Source organism: Callithrix jacchus, chromosome 5, assembly GCF_049354715.1.
Source record: "Callithrix jacchus isolate 240 chromosome 5, calJac240_pri, whole genome shotgun sequence".
In the NCBI taxonomy this organism is placed as follows: Eukaryota; Metazoa; Chordata; class Mammalia; order Primates; family Cebidae; genus Callithrix; species Callithrix jacchus.
This window is the reverse complement of record NC_133506.1, coordinates 53,540,368-53,559,151: the sequence shown is the minus strand read 5'-3', so window position 1 is coordinate 53,559,151 and position 18,784 is coordinate 53,540,368. Positions and strand designations below refer to the sequence as shown.

The 18,784-nt window shown below is 48.1% G+C and overlaps 1 long non-coding RNA gene across 1 annotated transcript in view; it reads left to right on the top strand.

Moving 5' to 3' along the window:
• LOC103792968 (uncharacterized) overlaps window positions 1-18,330 on the top strand; it is a 216,085-nt gene extending 197,755 nt beyond the window's left edge. The window contains exons 3-9 of the long non-coding RNA XR_008481385.2: window positions 1,646-1,729; window positions 2,367-2,462; window positions 3,129-3,234; window positions 3,333-3,988; window positions 4,528-4,895; window positions 6,606-14,731; window positions 16,777-18,330. This is a non-coding gene — a long non-coding RNA (uncharacterized LOC103792968). The remainder of the gene's footprint in view (window positions 1-1,645; window positions 1,730-2,366; window positions 2,463-3,128; window positions 3,235-3,332; window positions 3,989-4,527; window positions 4,896-6,605; window positions 14,732-16,776) is intronic.
• Window positions 18,331-18,784: the final 454 nt, after the last annotated feature.

Here is an 18,784-nt window from a genome sequence, read left to right as displayed (position 1 = left end):
TTACTGCGCACCAGGTGAGTATGGGCGTTAGTCACCGTGCCTCATGCCAGAGAAGTGTGCAGGCCTACCCTTGGGGATTTTCTCTGTCATCCCAGACCTGGGTCTGGTGTCTTGGCTTGTGGGGAACAGAAACAGCAAGCTCCCCCTGCCACCCTGGCCTTGCTGTCACCATGTGGGGCTAGAGAAGGCCACGCTGTCACAGCCTCTCATGAAGCAGTGAAGACTTGGGCTGGGACAGAATGAGGTCATGGGTCCTAGGCACCTCCTGGGTTTGCTGGAGCCTCCCCCGCCTTCCACCAGCCCTGGGCGGTTAATGACTCGCTCAGCTCCTTAACAAAAAAAATATGTCCTGGCTCCCAGCTGAATGCCCTTAATTTGTCTCATTTGTGCCTGAAGCACAGGGTGTGGGTAAACCGACATTAAGCAAAAAGGCTATTACCATGATGGGATGGCCCTCTGGCAACGTCTCTTCTAAAGCCTTGTCCTCTGCCTAACAAGGCAGGCTGCCAGGGAGGGCAGTGCTAACTTGGAGATTCCAAGCTGTGGCCCACCTCTGCCTGTGGACCGGTTTTATTTTGTGGCCCTTATAGTGGTTTTGTTTTTTGTTTTGTGATTTTTAAAAAGTGGCTGACATTTAAAGATGGGAAGATTTCAAATAAAAATGTGTATTTCTAATCTCTCTTGAAAAATCCAGCAGCAATGAGTCCACCTACTGACACAGGAACAATTAACTGGGGACAAGGACAGGCTGCCCTGGCAGGTGCAGTGGGGGTGGGGTGGGATTGGGGAGGGGTGGGGTAGAGATTGGATGGGGGTGGGAGCCCCCCAGACAGCCTGGCCCCTGTGACTTGGCATAGGTGCTTCTCCAAATCATTTCTTGTCCTACTTTATTAGGTGAGAAATATTAAGGATGCTATTCATTCTGTTATCTGCACATTATGAGTATTGGAGTCACTTTCACGAGTAATTTCTGATTCACTCACTTTTGGGAGAGAGGGCTTCCCACACATGCAGGGCAGGACCCTGGACCAAAGCAGGACAAGAAGCATCTGAAGTCTTGGAGCAGAACTTTAGAATTAAAGTCTTACATCATTTTCATCATGTAAAAAAGTGTGCATTTATTGTGAAAATGGGTATGACTTTTTCACAGCGATATTTGGAGGAAATAAAGAGAAGTCGTTAAAGGAGTGACTGTTCTATGTTACCTCTGGGCATCGTAAGAAGCTCTCCGGAAAAAGTGAGCGGGCAGCTCTGACATCTTTCCCGATACAGCTTTTCAACAGGAAATGTTCACTCAGGCATTGGTGGGGGGTGATGTCTGCTCTAAGCGTTGCAAAGACACAGTTCTTGGAAGGCAAAACTGAAGCAAGTGAAGGATCAGGCTCGTCTCATTATCTGATTTGTTATTTTTATTGTAGAAGCAAATTTAATGGCATGAAAAAGATGATAATATAGAGATACATGAAAATTAGCAGTGCACGTTATCCTTATAAGTAGGTGTATATTTAAATGTGTGTGTAAAAAGAAACATGAAAAGCTGCATGTCAAAATACATTTAGCAGTTTTTATTGGTAGATAATTGGATTATGGGGTTTTTTTAATTCTTATTTTTTAAAGGAACTTGACAGTTGATTTTGTTTCCCAGGTTAAGGTTCCTTCAGACTGTTCAACTGAAATTAGCAAATGCTTACCAAGGACCCAGGTTGAGCCCCAGTGCATGCCAGAGATGGTTAGTAACCATAGCTATCCTAATGACAGTGTGGGGATGGTGGCATCACAAGGTAGGACTATGCTAGGCTGTATGTAATAGAAACTCAAAGTCCGCTTAAATTGAGCTTCAGTCCTCCCACCTGCTTTATACCATGAAGCCCAGAGATGGGCATTCCTAACAGTGGCTCCACAGTGCTACTGAAACCCAGCCACCTTCTTTCTCTTCTCTTAATCATCCTTCCAGTGTGCTTTTCATCCCCAAAGAGAGCAAAATGGCTACTTTGTCTTCAACATCACATCCAGAGTCCAAGAAGAAAGGAGGGAAGATAGGAAAGAAAGGAAATTCTGAAATCTTTGTTTCCTATTGAGGAGGGAAACCCTGCTGAGGGATTGTGTCCATGGTCACATGGTCATTTCTAGATTCAAGGAGGTCTAAGCAGGTGAACGTTGCTCAATAACAATTCACTGCCTGAGTGAAATTGAGATTCTGTTAGTGAAGAAGAAAAAGAAAGTGGATATTGGTTGAGGACCTTGCAGTGTTCACCCCAAACAATTGTGGTCATAATATCATTTCCTACGTGTTTTACTGCATGCTAAGAACTGTGCTGGATGCATTAATGTTTTGTGTCAAACATTAATAACTATTATTATTTCAGATCACAGAAAAAGAAACGGAATCTCAGAGAGGTGGAGCCAATTGACTGAAGCCACACAGAATATCAGCTGGAGTCAGGATTCTAACACCATCCCACGTGAGTCCAGACATGCACATGTAATCCCCAGCACATACCAAGAGAAACAGGCATTCAGCATATAAAGGGAGAGGCATTTCTATCTGGGCTCCCCGAGCCCAGACTTGTGGGCTGTGGCTCTTGTGTCCCTTAAGACCAGTGCTTCTGGAACTGTAATGTGCATTGAATCACCCCAGGATCCTGTTAAAATGCAGGTTAGGGTTTCTGGCTGAGCCTGAGATTTTGCATTCCTAACAAGCTCCCAGGCGATGCCCATGCTTGTAGTCTGTGGACAGTACTTTGAATGCCTGAAACCACCTCCCAGACATGTCCCACCTTCTTGGAACTGGCCTTCTGGTTTCAGACATGTAGGTGATTGGTGTTGAGCTCATTCAGTGCACATAAGAAATGGGCACAAATGCAGTGCTCCAGGGAAGAAAAACCACATCACAGGACCCAATAGGAAAACTGCCACGCAGGGACACTAAGCCAAGAAGAGCTTTGCTCCTGCTGCTTTCCCCAAGGAGGAGCCTGTTTCCTGCAGTAAGTGCAGTCTGGGGTGCAAGAGACCAAGCAATGCGCCTCAGACCCAGAGGATTCACTACGAGTTTGATGCTCCCAGAGAATCGGCTCCATTGCCAGCATCTCAGGAACCAGTGGGTCAGGACTTCTTTTCTTTTGCGGCAGGATGATGATGATGATGATGTTGATGGTGACAAAGATGACTATGAAGAAGAAGTAGGAGGGGATTTGGAAGAGGGAGAAGAAGAGGAAGAGAAGGAGGAGGAGCGAGGTCATCAGAGTTTGTTGAATACTTGCTACATGCCTGATCTCATTTAACCTTCAGATCCACCTGATAAGGGTTGGACTATGTTTATTCCCATTTTACAGATGAGGAAACCAAGCCTCAAGGAAGCTGGGTCTCCTGTCCAAGCCCACGCAGTTGGCAAGTTGCAGATCTGGAGTAGAGTACGAGACTTTCTCATCTGTGTCTCCAAGGGACACCGTGACCCATGATGGCCTCTTTCTGCTGGGTTCAGGCATAGTCTCAGAATTCTTCCTGCCCCATCACCCAGACCTCCCCATCAACCCCACCTTTGCAGGTAGCAGATGCTATCTACTGCCAGCCTGACTCCAGGCTAAGACGAAGAAAAAGAAGGAAATGCCTATGGAACCATCCTACATAAAGAACACTTTGAGGTCAGAAAAAAAAAGCGCATGTTGCACTTGCAGCCCCATACTTCACTGGGTACAGCCCACTCTGCTCTGAGACTTGTTTTGAAAATACAAATTTGTTCTAGTGTGATCGACATGTTAGCGGATAATTTGAGCGTGATGTGAATTTGGTTTCTACCCATATGTGATTTTGTCCTCAGGAAATGCAGGCAAATGCAGAAAACTGTATCCTGCTCAGTCAAGCCCTGCAGGAAACACACACACACATGCAAGCATGTGCACACACACGTGGCCCTTCAGTGTTACCTCAGCTGTGGGTTGGGAGCTGCACCTATCTGCACCTGGTGTGACAACCTTCTGCTCCATATCTGGTAAGCCTCCTTCCTCCACTGCAGAATCACTTAGAAACTGTAACTCTCCTTGTGCCAAGGTACACAGGTAAACTCAGATCTTTCCCAGGGTAAGTGCCATGATTACTGTAGGGTTTAATGTGTGTCAGACAGTGCTATCATTTTATTAGGCTTCTATTTTTATTTTTACTGTTACTGGTAACATTTTGAGTGTTGTGCTCCTAACCCCATTTTTACCATAAGCCCTGTGTGGTATAGTGATTTCTAGGAACCATATGTCACCTTACAGATCTGATCATATATGAGTTGGGCTCATCACCCGGCCTTCTGGGAGTCTCAGTTTCCCTATTTGTGAAATGGACACAGTGAAACCCATCTCCAGCTCACAGAGGATAGTAAAAAGAGCTCTGGCCTTGGAGCCTGAGGGCCTGGGCCACAGGTCAGGCTCCAAGGCCCACTGGGCCACGCAGGGGACTTGGGTTCCTGAGATCCAATCTGTAAGTATCGGCCTCACTGTCTGCTGCAAAATCACCACTTCTCCCACCTTGTCCACCTCACAGAACAGCTGGCGGCTTGGAGGTGAGCTTTCAAATGTCAACAGGCTTTGCAGACTCCAGTGATCAGCGTTATGTGAGCAGTTCAGACTTTCCACAGGGATCTCGGGCCCAGGATCACGCAGACCAGAACTTGACCTGGAGGCTGGTGTCTCCCAAACTGTTGTGAGGACCCTGCAACAGCTGGAGTGTCCTCATCTTAACAATCCCTGCCATCTCCCGCCAAGGGTGTACACTGGCCTCCTGGTGGTCCTGTGAGGAAGGCAGGAGTCACCGATGCTGTTCTGTCAACAGGGACAGACGGATTACAGCTGATAAGTGACTTGCCCAGAGTTTTGCAGCTTGGGACTCACAGAGGAGTAGCTGGAAATCAGGTAGGGTGGCACCTAGCTCTCTGCTCCTCCTAAGCCAAGCTTTGCATCAAGGTCCTGCTTCCCTCATGACATGAACTCATTTTGAATGTAAAGGCAATGTCAAAGCCCTACAGCTATTTACAACAGAGTTTGTGTTTCTTAGTCCACTCCTCAGGGAGGAATATTGCTATTGTGAATACACAGCTACTCATAACTACCATCTTAAAAATCTCTACTCGAAACTATTTACTAATGTATTTAAGTATTTATTTTCTTGTAGTGAAAGGAAATCAAGATAATTCTAAAACTGTGGAAGAAAACAAAAAAGCCTATAAAGGAGAAAACAGAAGATTCACATATTGTAACCATTATTAGTCTCAAAATATTTTCTTCCAGGCTCTTGTCTGTGATATGCCTATGCTGAGGGACACTGTGCTGTGTATATGCAGTGTGTACTCACTGCCAGGTCATAAGCATACTATTTCCTTTTATTAAAAAATACTTTGCATACATCAAAGTATGTTTGCATTAAACCTATGCATACATCAGTTTTAATAATAATTGTATAAATATTCCATCATAAGGACATGCCATAATTTATTTAATCACTTTGGTGGTGTTGGACATTTAATTTTTCAAAAAGTCAAGTAATGCCATGATTAATGCCTGTTTATACGAACCTGTTTTCATTTCTTGATTGTTTTCTTGGGCCAGATTCCCAAAAGCGGAATTACTGAATAAAGTAGATGTGTTTGTAACACATTTCTTCACACACACACACACACACACCCATCAACAAATTGTGTTTCCTGAAGAAGCTTCCAGTAGCCTATTACAGAGTCTGTTGCACCACGCCATCCTCAGCAATGAGAATTTCTATTTAAAAAATCTTTGTTACATTAACTTTTTGGATGACATCTCATTTTGTTGATTGCATTTGATTAACTCAAAATGTATTTCTAAACAGATTTTTCACTAACAGTATGTTAAAGCCTCTACGCAACTACCACAGCTGGATTTTAAGGCTTGTTCCTTGTGAAGGGAGATACCAGCTCGGCTGAGCCACGGAGCTAGCTGTCTAGCAGTCATCGCAGTTATGTCAGCCTCACGCTGGCCCCAGGGGAAGGGAGATTGCTTTTCCACTTTGCAGCAGTCTGAGCTCTAAGCCTGCACTAGCATTGGAGAGGCTGTTCAAGGAGCGCTGGTCTGGGTTTTGAGGCCACATGATTTGAGGCTGCTGTGATCTGCATTGTCCCAGCCACCGGTTCTGGAGTGCACTTTGCCCAGAGGAGTAGTTCATGTTCCACAGGGTGTGATGGGTCCATTGTGTGGGTCAACAAACCTCTGAGGCCGCATAGAGGAATGAAAATGTTATAAGAACAGGTCATAGTCCCAGTATGTCTTTTCAGGGGTTACACTAAATGGCAGAATCAGGGCTGAAAATGAGGGTGACTGGCTGTCTCCTGGCTCTGGATATCTTTTTTCCCTTTTTAGCGATGGGGCCTTGCTTTGTAGCCTAGACTGGAGTACAGTGGCCATTCACAGGTGTAGTCATAACACACTGCAGTCCCAAACTCCTGGGCTCAAGAGACTCACCTGCCACGGCCTCTTGAGTAGCTGGGAACACAGGCATGTGCCGCCATGCCCAGGCGGCTTTTATGACCCCATTGACACAAGTGCGGCTTTCACTTGCCAGTCAGCAGACTCACCAGGCATGGTTTTTCTTCCCAGGACTGCGCCCATCTCTTGCCTAACCTCAGAAGCAGTCTTGGCATTTATCAATCAGTAAACAGTCGAGCCAGCACCCGGAAGACATCTCCCTAATGCTGCAAGTTGGAGGTATTCCCTTTTAAAACTGTGTTAGATTCCATGCAAGGGGGATAGAAGATATCAAACAATTAAAGCAGTTGCCTCTTGAGGACAAGTTTGGGGTTCATGAAATGGTAAGTGTGTGCCACCAGGAGGCAACAGAGCTGATGAAAGGACTGTGGCATTTGGAGTGAGGAGAACCTGGTTCAAGCCCAGCTAAGCAACTTCAAGTAAGTCACAACAAAACTGACCTTCAGGGTCCTCACCAGGGGGTGATGATTAAAATGCAGCAATGTGGTAAAAGACACCTGCGCTCAGCAAAGCAGCATCCAGACATGAGGAATCCCAGAACCATCACCATGGTGATAAACATGCTGACAGTGAGGGTACCGTGGTCCACCTTCCTTCCTTTTTTTTTGTCAATTGAGATAGAGTCTCATTCTGTCACCTAGGCTAGAGTACAGTGGCATGATCTTGGCTTACTGCACAACCACCGCCTCCTGGGTTCAAGGGAGTCTCCTGCCTCAGCCCTCTGAGTAGCTGGGATTAAAGGCACCTGCCACCACACCTGGCAAATTTTTGCATTTTTAGTAAAGACGGGGTTTTGCCATGTTGCCCAGGCTGGTCTCAAACTCCTTGCCTCAAGTGATACATCTGCCTTGGCCTCCCAAAGTGCTGGAATTATAGGCATGAGCCACCTTGCCTGGTCAACCTTCCTTCCTTTGGTTTTGGTACAACCAACCTTGTTTGTAAAGTTGTATAATGTGTAACAAAATAGGTATATTTTGTATATGTGCATACACTTTATGTATATATTGACGTTTATCGTATCTTACTGGAATGCTGCAAATGAACGGGGCTCAACAGGCCAAAAACCAGACCCATTCTCTACCTGTACTCCAAACTAATTCTGATGGCCACAGTGAATTGCACCATCAGAAAATTAGAAGTGCTCCTCTTGAATCCATGTGTCCTGACCTTTATCTTGTTTATTTCACGGCCTAAGGTCTCTGATTCATTCACTGTTCTCCCACCGTCTTCTCCAAATGGCTTGCACTTCTTGCTTGGATACTCATGTCTCCCTCCTAACTGGTTTCACCCCCTTCTTTCTGGTCCTCCCTCCCCTCACTACAAATTCTCCCATGCAGACTTGTCACACACACACACAGACATTGGATATATCATTCTGTGGCTCCTCAATGCTGCTGGATAAAGCCAAGGGTCTGGAGCATGACACTTGAGCCTCTGCTGTGGTCCAGCCCCTGCCTCCTTTTCCAAACCCTCGTCCTTGTCCTTGGAGGGTGGGACCAGGGTGGGGAGAGGCCACAATACAAAAATGGAAAGTGGTGGCAAATTACTCCGAATCGAGATCAATAATGCAATATTTAAAACATAAAAATTAATGCAAAATATATGCAATATAAAAGTTTTAGATCAAGACAGGCTTCCACCTGCACCTGTACAACCCACCTCACTCACCTTACCCTGACCTTGACCTTGTGGGACCCTGTCCTGATTTTAACATTTTGATATTTTATTTTTCATGAATATTTCACATCAATTGTGATTGTTTTCTCAGTGTTGCATTAAAATCATTGAAATATTATTTATCTTGATTACTGAGTTTTTTTGTGTGTCCTTAAATTTGGGGTGCAAGGTGAATGCCTCTCTCCACCCTCACCCTGGACAAGTGACTGCTTTCCGAGCTTCTCCCAGATTCTCTCTCCCACAGCCTCTTGTTCTACTGCCGAGCGTGTGTTCAGAGACCTGCCTCAGCAGGCTGTCATCTACTCACGGTGTGGATCTCACTGTCATCCTGACCCTTCAACCCACTTCTCCTTGTGAGGCTCACTGGTTTGCGTCTGTCTCCACCACTGGGCTGTATCAAGCAGATACTTGGGAACTGGAGAATCTCAGTGCCAGACACATGGAAGCATGAATGAATGAATGAGGCAGCATTGCTAGAACTCAAGATTTTATCAATGAAACCTCATGGTGTTGCCATGTTCAGATAGTTAGACTCAACGTAATTTAGAATTTGAGAATCTGAGCACTGTTGACTTGTCCTGGAGGGATATCTTGCCTGGTCTTATGCATGGAGCTTATTGTGCTTCATCTGCAATTCAAAAACCTTCTTACAGACTTTTATTCACCACTGGGTCTTGAAGGAGGAATGAAATGGAAACTATCCAAACAGGACTGCCACAGCTCTCTTCCTCCAGGCACTCGCCTGTGATTTGCCACTTGATCTCACAGCTGCACGTCTACCCCAACACAGAGCTCAGCACTTGGCGGCTGCCCAGTCATATTCCTTAGATCAATGCCTGTGCAGCTAGCTTTGCTTTTAACCGCAGCATGAAATTTTAACCAGGACAAAGGCCACCTCAGTGCATTGTTCTTTTCTGCTCTAATGTTTAGGAATCTTAAGATGATAAGAGTGCATGTCTCCTACAGATTCAATAAGCACATATTCTGTCTGAATCTTTTCATCAACAGCTTAATTGGAACTTCTTTAAAATGTCTACCCAGATCCCCTAAAGGTGAAAACAAGGGCTTGTATCCCGGGTGTGTTTTATCTTAAAAACTCTTCAGTTTTGCATTCTTCTCTGATCTTTTCTGTATCATTTTAACAGAAAAACTAGTTCCTCTTCCAAGTCTTTGGGCAAAATTTACACTCCAGGAAGATAAACTCTGTTTTCCTGATATTTTGCCTGTTGCTTGAGACCCACGGGGCCAGGAAACAAGAGCCATGCTCAGGGCTCACAATGCAAGAGGGCCTTGCTCTTAGAGACTGACCCATGCATGCATGAGTCTGGAGGTGACATTGCTGAGCATTTTGCATCCCTGTGCCTTGCTTGCCTCATTCTGTTCCCGCCTGCACCCTGCTGTGAATCCCATTGCCAGAGATGGGAGCAGACCCTCAAGCTCAAAGGTGGTGACAGAGAGTTCTGTCTCCCTGACTACGCCGCTGGCTGCCCCAGATGTCAATTTCACATGCATCAAAACAGAGGAGATTCTGACAAAACACCTCCTTGAAGATCTTACATGGGACTGTTGTGTAGACAATGAGGTCATTGGCAGTGTTATCATCCATCACTTATTTATTTATTTATTGAGACAGAATCTTACTCTGTTGCCCAGGCTGGAGTGAAGTGGTGCCATCTGGGCTCACTGTACCCTCTGCCTACCTAATTCTAGTGATTCTCCTGCTTCAGCCTCCCGAGTAGCTGAGATTATAGGCATGTGCCACTGTGTCCGGCTATTTTTTGTATTTTTAGTAGAGACGAGGTTTCGCCATGTTTGCCAGGCTAGTCTAGAACTCCTGACCTCAGGTGATCCACCTGCCTCAGCCTCCCAAAGTGCTGGGATTACAGGCAAGATCACCATGCCTGGCCCCATTCACTCATTTATTTATTTTTAAGCAGTCATTACTGAAATGTAGCCCATCCCCAACACCTGCATGCTGGATGTTAACACTGGACAGTAAGACCGCAGAGGGGGCAGACAGACCAGGGCTCTGGCCAGGGCCCTGCATCGCAGTGGCTTTGCTGTATTTGCATGAGCACAACCAGCCTGGAAAAAAGGAGTCTGTGTCTCAGTGAAGGGGTGCATGTTCCTGGGTCTTGCTCAGGCATTCCATTTCTGCATTTGCAAAGCTAACTGGTCCTTGAGGGGTGCTTGCTCCAAGAGTCAAACAGACTTGGGAAGTGCAAGATTTGGGGCCCTGGAGCAGGCTCAGGATGCACATTTGAAGCTTAGACTCAGGTGGGTCCTGCAGGTCAACCCTGTCCAGCCTTTCCGCGTTTGACCCTTTTTCGTGCAACATCTGTGAACACCTGGCCAAACAGGGTCTGCCAAGCCCACCTTCCAGAATGCTGATCTCAGACGTTGTCTGTAGTTTGTTGAGCTCAGCATCTTCCTCACTGTTATATTTGAAGGGGGGAGGGCTTACTTCTTTTCTCCTTTAGAAAACCTGTGAAGTCATGTGGACATGGTTTAACCATGTTGGGGGGATGTGTGCTTAAGGGCAGAGGTTGCTGGGTGCAGGGCCCGCCAGGGCTGCCGGCCATTGCTGGGAGCTTAGGGATAATTTAGAGATAGGGAGGATTTTGCTACTTCAGAGAGCCCTGGCATAACCCCTGAAATGGCAATAATCAGTCAGAAACATTAAAAATCAAAAAAAGGAAAAAAAGCAGAAGAAGGGAAATCATATGAAAGAAAAAAAAAAAAAGATGCCATGTCACCAAGCAAGACATTTTAGAAATAAACCAGAAACAGCACGACAGACTCACCTGGTAGGTTTTGAAACTTTAGAAAACGCTCATTTCTGGGGCTGGGTGCTGTGCCTCATGCCTATAATTCCAGCACTTTGGGAGGCTGAGGTGGGAGGATCAGAGGTCAGGAGTTTGAGACCAGCCTGTCCAACATGGTGAAAACCCATCTCTCCTAACAATACAAAAATTAGCCAGGCACAGTGGCACGTGCCTGTAGTCCTGGCTACTCGGGAGGCTGAGGCAGGAGAGTCCCTTGAACCCAAGAAACGGAGGTTGCTGTGAGCTGAGATAGGACCACTGTACTCCTGGTGCAGCAAAAGCAAAATTCCATCTAAAAAAAAATAAAAAAGAAAAGAAAATGCTTGTTTCTTTGCAGGGTCATGGATGAAGCTGGAAGCCATCATTCTCAACAAACACAGGAACAGAAAGCCAAATACCACATGTTCTTACTCGTAAGTAGGAGGTGAACAATGAGAACACAGGGAGGGAACATCACACACAGGGGCCTGTCAGGGGGTGGGAGGCAAGGGGAGGGAGAGCATTAGGACAAATACCTAATGCATGTGGGGTTTAAAACCTAGATGACGGATTGATAGGTGCAGCAAACTACCATGGCACATGTTTACCTGTGTAACAAACCTACACGTCCTGCATGTGTATCCCAGAACCTAAAGTACAATTTTAAAAGAAGAAAATGCTCATTTCTGGCTGCATGTCAGAATTACATGAGGGCTCTTTAGCAAGGTGGGCTGATGACACCCTCAGTGGGACTAGGGAAGGCCTGGGTGTGAGCACCATTTGAAAGCACCCCTGCCCCGCAAAATAGGTGACTCTGGCATGCAGCCAAAGCTGAGAAGCCCTGGATTTCTGGCTCATGCTGGAGAAGAAAAGTGTCCTAAGTCAACACTCTCTTATCCTTTCCCAACTCCTTTGTTTTCCTGAAATTTTTTGGCATCTTTTTAAAAGATTCCCCAGTGATGAAACAACTACCCTGTCGTCTTCATCCTTCCCATATTTCATATTATATTTCTAATTCTCTTCCCATTTGGATCTGCTTTGTGAAGGTTTTTGTTTTATTGTTTTTATTTTCTAATTTCTCCCCAACCTCAGCTCTCCCCCACCCCCCACCCCACTTCTGTGGTGCAGCTCGGCTCATGCAAACAGCTTCAGGACCAGCAGCGGTATGGATATTTTTGACTGTGCAGCTGCAGTCTCTCTGGGAGCTCAGCTACAGAAATCCCATGAAGATAGCAGGATCCGAAAGAGATAACAGCGCCTGCGTTTCTGCTGCTTACTGCAAGGACTTTGCAGGCCCTGGAGGAACCCGGGCCAGCTCTGAGGCGGGGGAGGTGGGGGGATGGACTGCTGCTCACCCTCCTTCCTTAGCATCTTTTCTGCCACATTCCTCTGCAGGTCAACAGCCAGAGAGGGTGTCTGAGACCTCCTCAGGGTGCCCCACAACTAGGTCAGCAGTTCTCAACCAGGGCCATTGGGCAATGATTGGAGATGCGTCTGGCTGTCAGGATAGTGTAGGGTGCTCCTGGCATCTAGTGGGTAGAGGCCAGGGATGCTGTTCAACATCCCAAGATGCCCAGAACAGCCCCTCCCCCCACCCTTTAAAGAGAATGAGCTGGCCCCAGTGTTAGTAGCGCCCAGGTGAGAACCCTTGAACCAGGACATAAGTCCTTGAAGGCTGGCAATTCTCCTCCTCAGCAGCGGATACTTTATGATTGCTGAATTTAGGCTCGAATAGAGTTGCATCAACCCCAATCATTTTTGTACCACTATCACTTGTTTCATGAATTTCTTTAAGTCACTTTGCTTTCTTAAGTCCAGTAAATGTGTTTAACATGGAAATTTTATATGATTACAGTATTTGGGAAACCAGTATCTCATGCCACAAATAAACAGCACCCCTAAAAATAAGTGAAGTGAAGACAAGGCGGGTTATTTGTGTGGCTGGCTGGAGGTGGTTGCCTGCAAAGGTACCGAACACGAGGCGGGTTACTCATGTGGCTGGTTGGAGACGGTTCCCTGCGAAGGTACTGAACACGAGGCGGGTTACTCGTGCGGCTGGCTGGAGATGGTTCCCTGTGAAGGTACTGAACAGGAGGCGGGTTACTTGTGCGACTGCCTGGAGGCAGTTCCCTGCAAAGGTACTGAACACGAGGCAGGTTACTCATGTGGCTGGCTGGAGACGGTTCCCTGCAAAGGTACTGAACACGAGGTGGGTTACTCGTGCGGCTGGCTGGAGATGGTTACCTGCTAAGGTTCTGAACACGAGGCAGGTTACTTGTGTGACTGCCTGGAGATGGTTACCTGTGAAGGTACTGAACATGAAGTTCTCTTTTATGGTTTGTTGCCATTCAGTGTCAGAAAGGATTAAAAATACACTCACACTCCATGGAGACTTTCTCCTTGCAGTCGTGGAGGGACCCGAGGGAATGAATTTCCGCCTAAGCCTTTTCTGAGGTACGTTCTTCAAACTGAGGGTCACTGGAGCCTGCCTTTCCTAGGCCAACCTGGGAGCTGGGCTCCCCCACCCAGGGGTGGCCTGGGGTGGCCCTGGCGCTATGGATGCTAGAGGGGAGCAGCTTGAGTTCCAGGCTCTGTGCTCCCCGTCACCAACTCTGCAATCTCAAGTGTCATTTAAACTTTTCTGGCCTCAGTTTCTTTCTTTGCCTGTAAAGTGAGGTGTTGTTGTACCCGCTCCTAGGGTGGAGGTGGGGATGCCAGGAGAGAAGGGACACACACTCCAAACTCGGCACCCTGCTGCACCTGCCTCCTGCTTAGTAATCCGAAGTCTTCCTGTAATGCAGGGTCAGAAAACATGGAGACATTTTCCACTACCATGTCAAATAATTAATGGCTGCATATCTTCAATGAGGTTTACATATTATGCTAACATACACACATGCACATCCACATAGACACGTACTCAGGTCGTCGATGTTGCAAAACTCAAATCACCATGCCTGGTTTTCAGACACCTCAAGGATGGTAGGAAAAGCTTGGGTTTCCCAGCTGGCTTCCTTCTCTCCTTCATGGCCTCAGATGACCCTGGAACATAGCTCCCTTGCTGCTCCGGATGGCCTGGAGCTCTCCTCTCAGCTTTAAAGAAATTCCCAGGAGGCCTGAACAGGTTTTGGAGTCTGTGAGCTTGGAGAGGTGCTGGCCAAAGCTATTGGGAATCAAGGCTCGGGGTCTGGAACATTGCACCTGCGCTCCCTCAATTGTGTCGAAGGGGAGGCCCCCATCTGTGCCCGGCCCCCAACACCCCAGCTGAGCTTCACTGCCCCAGGAAGCTCAGACCCCAGCCTGTCCCGGCCAGGAGGCCTGGACTTAGCCTGATGGAGGCAGAACTTTTTCCTGTGGTCAAAGCCCACCCTCCCTGGCTCTGGGGCTGGTAGATGACATGTTGGACTTGAGAGGCAGGAAAGCCATTCCACTGCTGTGGGTTTGAGTGCCTGAGGATTCAGCGTATTTCAGAGACAGTGTCCTTACTGACGAACTGAGATGACACTCCTCGTGACAGCTCAGGACTGTGGCGAGGACTTAGTGGGACAGTGGGGGTAGGCACTTTGTGTAGGGACTGGCACTCAGGGAACATGCCATCATCAGCAGCTGCTATGAAGACTATCAGGTCACATGGACATTTTTCCCTTTGTAAACAGACCCTCCCTGCCTGGGAAGGCAAGGGGAACTGCAAGTGGGAGTTTTTCCAAGAAGTGAGCATTCATGGAGCACCTGGACTTTTTCTGCTGTCAGGTGGTGGTAAGTGTTATGGAGGAAAATGAAGGTGGGGAGACAGCATGGTGGTGATGGTGGTGGTGGTTATGGTAGTGAATGAAGATGATGATGATGACAATGAGAGTGGTGTAATGGTAATGGTTGTGATGTCATGGTGATGACGATGATGGGATGATAGTGATTATGGTGGTGATGATGGTAGTGGTGGTAGTGACGGTGATGCTGATAGTAATGGTGGTAGTGGTGATGGTAGTGGAGATGGTGGTAGTAGTGATGGTGGTGGTGATGATGAGGTGGTAGTGGTGGTAGTGATGGTGATGGTGGTAGTGGTAGTAGTGAAGGTGGTGGTGATGAGGTGGTAGTAGTGATGGTGGTGGTGATGATGGTGGTGGTGGTGATTTGATGGTAGTGATGACAGTAATGATAGTGGTGATGGTGGTGGTGATGATGAGGTGGTAGTGGTGGTAGTAATCGTGGTAATGGTGGTCGTGGAAGTAGTGATGGTGGTGGTGATGGTTCTAGTGGTGAAGGTGGTGGTGATGATGGTGGTAGTGATGGTTCTAGCGGTGATGGTGGTGGTGATGATGGTGGTGGTGGTGGTGGTGATGATAGTAGTTGTCATGATTGTGGTGGTGATGGTGGTGATGGTCTTGGTGATGGTGATAATAGTGTGTGTGTAATTTAAATGTAGGGTGGTTAGAAAAAGTCTGAAAGAGAAGGCAAAATGCTTGTGCAGATCTAAAGGAAACAAGGGAGTCACCCACTGGACTAGCAAGGAGCCTCTTTCATGTGAACATGAACAAGCGGTAGACAGATCAGGAGGGGAGAGTGGAGCCAGCATTTGAGGACTGGCAAGGAAGCTAGTGGGCTGGGACAGAGCAGTTTGGGAGAGTGCAGGCAGAGCGTGGGAAGAGGCAGGGGGCGGGTGTCATGGGACTGAGGCAATAGCCAGGACTTCAGCTTTTATACTGCATGAGATGCGGATGCATGGGAGCATCATGAGCTGAGAGGTGACAGCTGAGACTGAATTTCTATCTGTGTGGGGTCCCTCTGGCTGCTGAGATGGCAGACTTGGGGCAAGGGACTCACACAGATACCTGGGAAGAGACATCTGCAAGAATCAGGGTGGGATCTCCTACAGGAAGGATCATATCCAGAATCTATGCTGGAGGACAAATTGACAAATTTACAGCCAAATACACATGTGGAGGGATGGTTTGCGAGTCAGGGTTTGTGTTTTCTGCCCCGGCCACCATGTTCCCTCTGCCATCGAGAGCGGGAGGCTGAGAGAGTGGAGGGGAAGGCAGGAGCTGGTTGGATGCACCAGAGAATGGCCTCCTTGAAGGGTTTAAGCTGGTAGAGGACAGGCCCCTGACCTTGGGCAGGATAAGCTGTGGCTTTGTTGAGGCTGATGGGCCCAGCAGGAGCTGGCACCTGGTGGCCTGACCCTGGTTGGCCGAGGAGGGTAAACAGATTCAAAGGCCTCCGGAGCAGAGGAGACAGGGCAGGACGCAGATGAGGGCCCTGCTGTCTCCATGTCCCCTCTCCTGTGGATGTTTGGCTTCTCTGGGAGGGCAGGAAAGGAGAGGCAGGCACCTGTGTTATTTCAGCTGAAGGCGCAAGGAACATCGCAGCGGAAAACCCCAAAAGGAGTGTGGGGACAGCTTTCCCAGAGCTGGGTGCCTCCACGGGGAGTGACTTGGCAGGATGGATGCCGTTGGGGAGGGGGAGCTGGGAGCAGTGTCTGGCTGCCCAAGGGGCCACCAGAAGCTTTGTACAGCAAGAGACCCTTGAAATAAGGGAGTGTCTCCAAGCTCCAAGGTTCTGGGAAGCACATGTTTGGGGAAGCCCTTGTAGGTGACTGTTCCAAACTGGAATGGTGGAAAAATAGAGGGAGACATAAAGCAACAGAAAGGGAAGGGGTCGGGCCGAGGCAGAGCTAAGCGTTTGATCATGGACACTCTCCATAACAGCTCAGCTCACAGAGCCCCTGTGCCCCAACTTGGGGCAGACACTGCCTGCAGCCTCGGTCCTCACCCAACCCCAGCCCCTGTGCTCTCTTCCCACAGCCTGGAACTTCTCTCTCTCCTCCTCCTCACCTCAGAAACCCAGACCCGAGGCTGGCCGAGGACTGCCTGTCTAAGATGGCCACACGTCTCTCCCGAGGCCAGGCCAAGAAGACTGCCTGTCTAAGATAGCCACACGTCTCTCCCGAGGCGAGGCCGAGGACTGCCCGTCTAAGATGGCCACACGTCTCTCCTGAGGCCAGGCCAAGAAGACTGCCTGTCTAAGATAGCCACACGTCTCTCCCGAGGCCAGGCCGAGGACTGCCCGTCTAAGACTGCCACACGTCTCTCCAGGGCCTGGTCTGCTTCTTGGTCTATTTCTGCCACAGCAGTTGTTTCTTCATCAGGGACCGTTCGGCCACCCCCACAGGGAGCATTTGACAATGCCTGGAGACATTTTTGGTGTCAAATGGGTGAGGCAGGGGGTGCTCCTGGCATCTCTTGGGTGGAGGCTGCAGAGGCTGCTTGACATCTAGGATGCACAGTGCAGCCTTCGCAGAGTCGCCGGCCCCAGATGTCGGAAGTGTGGCAGAGAGAAAAGCCCTGTGGCGTGGCCTCCGGAGCCCGTCAGGGGCATCTTGGTGGGAGCATATTCACATCACTGCCTGCTATATGTTGGGTGCTTATTTTAAGTCAAATGCTGTTCTGTACTGCTCACATGCACTGTGCCCTCTAACTCTCACAGTCCCCTGCAGGAAGGCCCTGTAGACAGCATCGTTTGATGGCTGAGAGAATGGTACTCTCCAGTACTTGGCATATAATAGATGCTCAATAAAACAGGTCTCTGGCCTTGTGGGGTGCAATTGCCTAGAGAAGAGGGACAGAGGGAGGTAGAAATTTCTCGTGGATGAGGTATGGTTGCAGCTGACATTGAAAAAGAACACATCCTGCCCAGCACAGGTCTGGACAGATGCCACCCGGACACAGCCAGGTCCAGCAGATGCTTCTCTGGACTGGGCTTATCTAGCTCACAGCTGTCCTAGCAGGACAGCTCCTGCCTTTTTTGGGGGGGGCAGCTGTGTTACTTGTGGTGGGTATGGAAGTGCACCCCCAGATCCCACCCCCATGAAGAACTGAGCACGGCAGCTGCTGAGAAGCTGCTGAGATGTCTCTCAGCAGCCAGCTGCAGCAGTCAGAACCTGTGGGCACTGACTCAGTGGTGGGGAATGCCTTGTCTTAGGCCATGTTCTCCTTGGGTGACCAGCATCCACCTCTATCTTAGCAGACTGAAGAGAGAAACTTCTGCTGGTCTTAAAGAAGTAAGTTGCTATATGTGAACTGCCTATAAAGCCAATTATGTGGAAAGGAACTTTGGATGCCTCTAGGACCTGAGAGATGCCTCTGACTGACAGCAAGGAGCTGGGAAAAGAAATAAATGCCACCCAGAGCAGGAAGGAACTTGGAAGCAGATTCTTCCATAGTCAAGCCTCTGGATGAGAATGTAGCCCAGTCAACACCTTGATTGCAGCCTGTGATACCCTGTGTAAAGGATTCATCTAAGTCATGCCTAGACACTTGACCCATGGAAACTGAGATAATAAATATGTGTTGTCTCAAGACACTAAGTTTGTGGTAATTTGTTATGCAATAATAAAACAGTAATTATTACCAGTAATAAAGAAAGTAAATGCTGCATGTACACCAGCAGACGTTCAATGGATGGTATGTTCATCTATCCATCCATCCATCTGTCCATCCATCCATCCTCCTCCCTCCCTCCCTCCCTCTCTCCTTCCTTCCTTCCTTCCTTCCTTCCTTCCTTCCTTCCTTCCTTCCTTCCTTCCTTCCTTCCTTCCTTCTTCCTTCCTTTCCTTCCTTCCAATTCAGCCACCCATCGTGTAGAGTGAGGGATATCACAAGGAAGTTCTGTACCTTGCAAAAGTGCTGGTGCTTTGACCAGCTGAGTCTGGAATCCTAGCGGTGAATGTCTGGAATCCTAGTGGTGAATGGGATTCTTCTCAGGATGTCCTTTATCTGTACTTATTAGCACAGAGTAAACATTGACCATCTT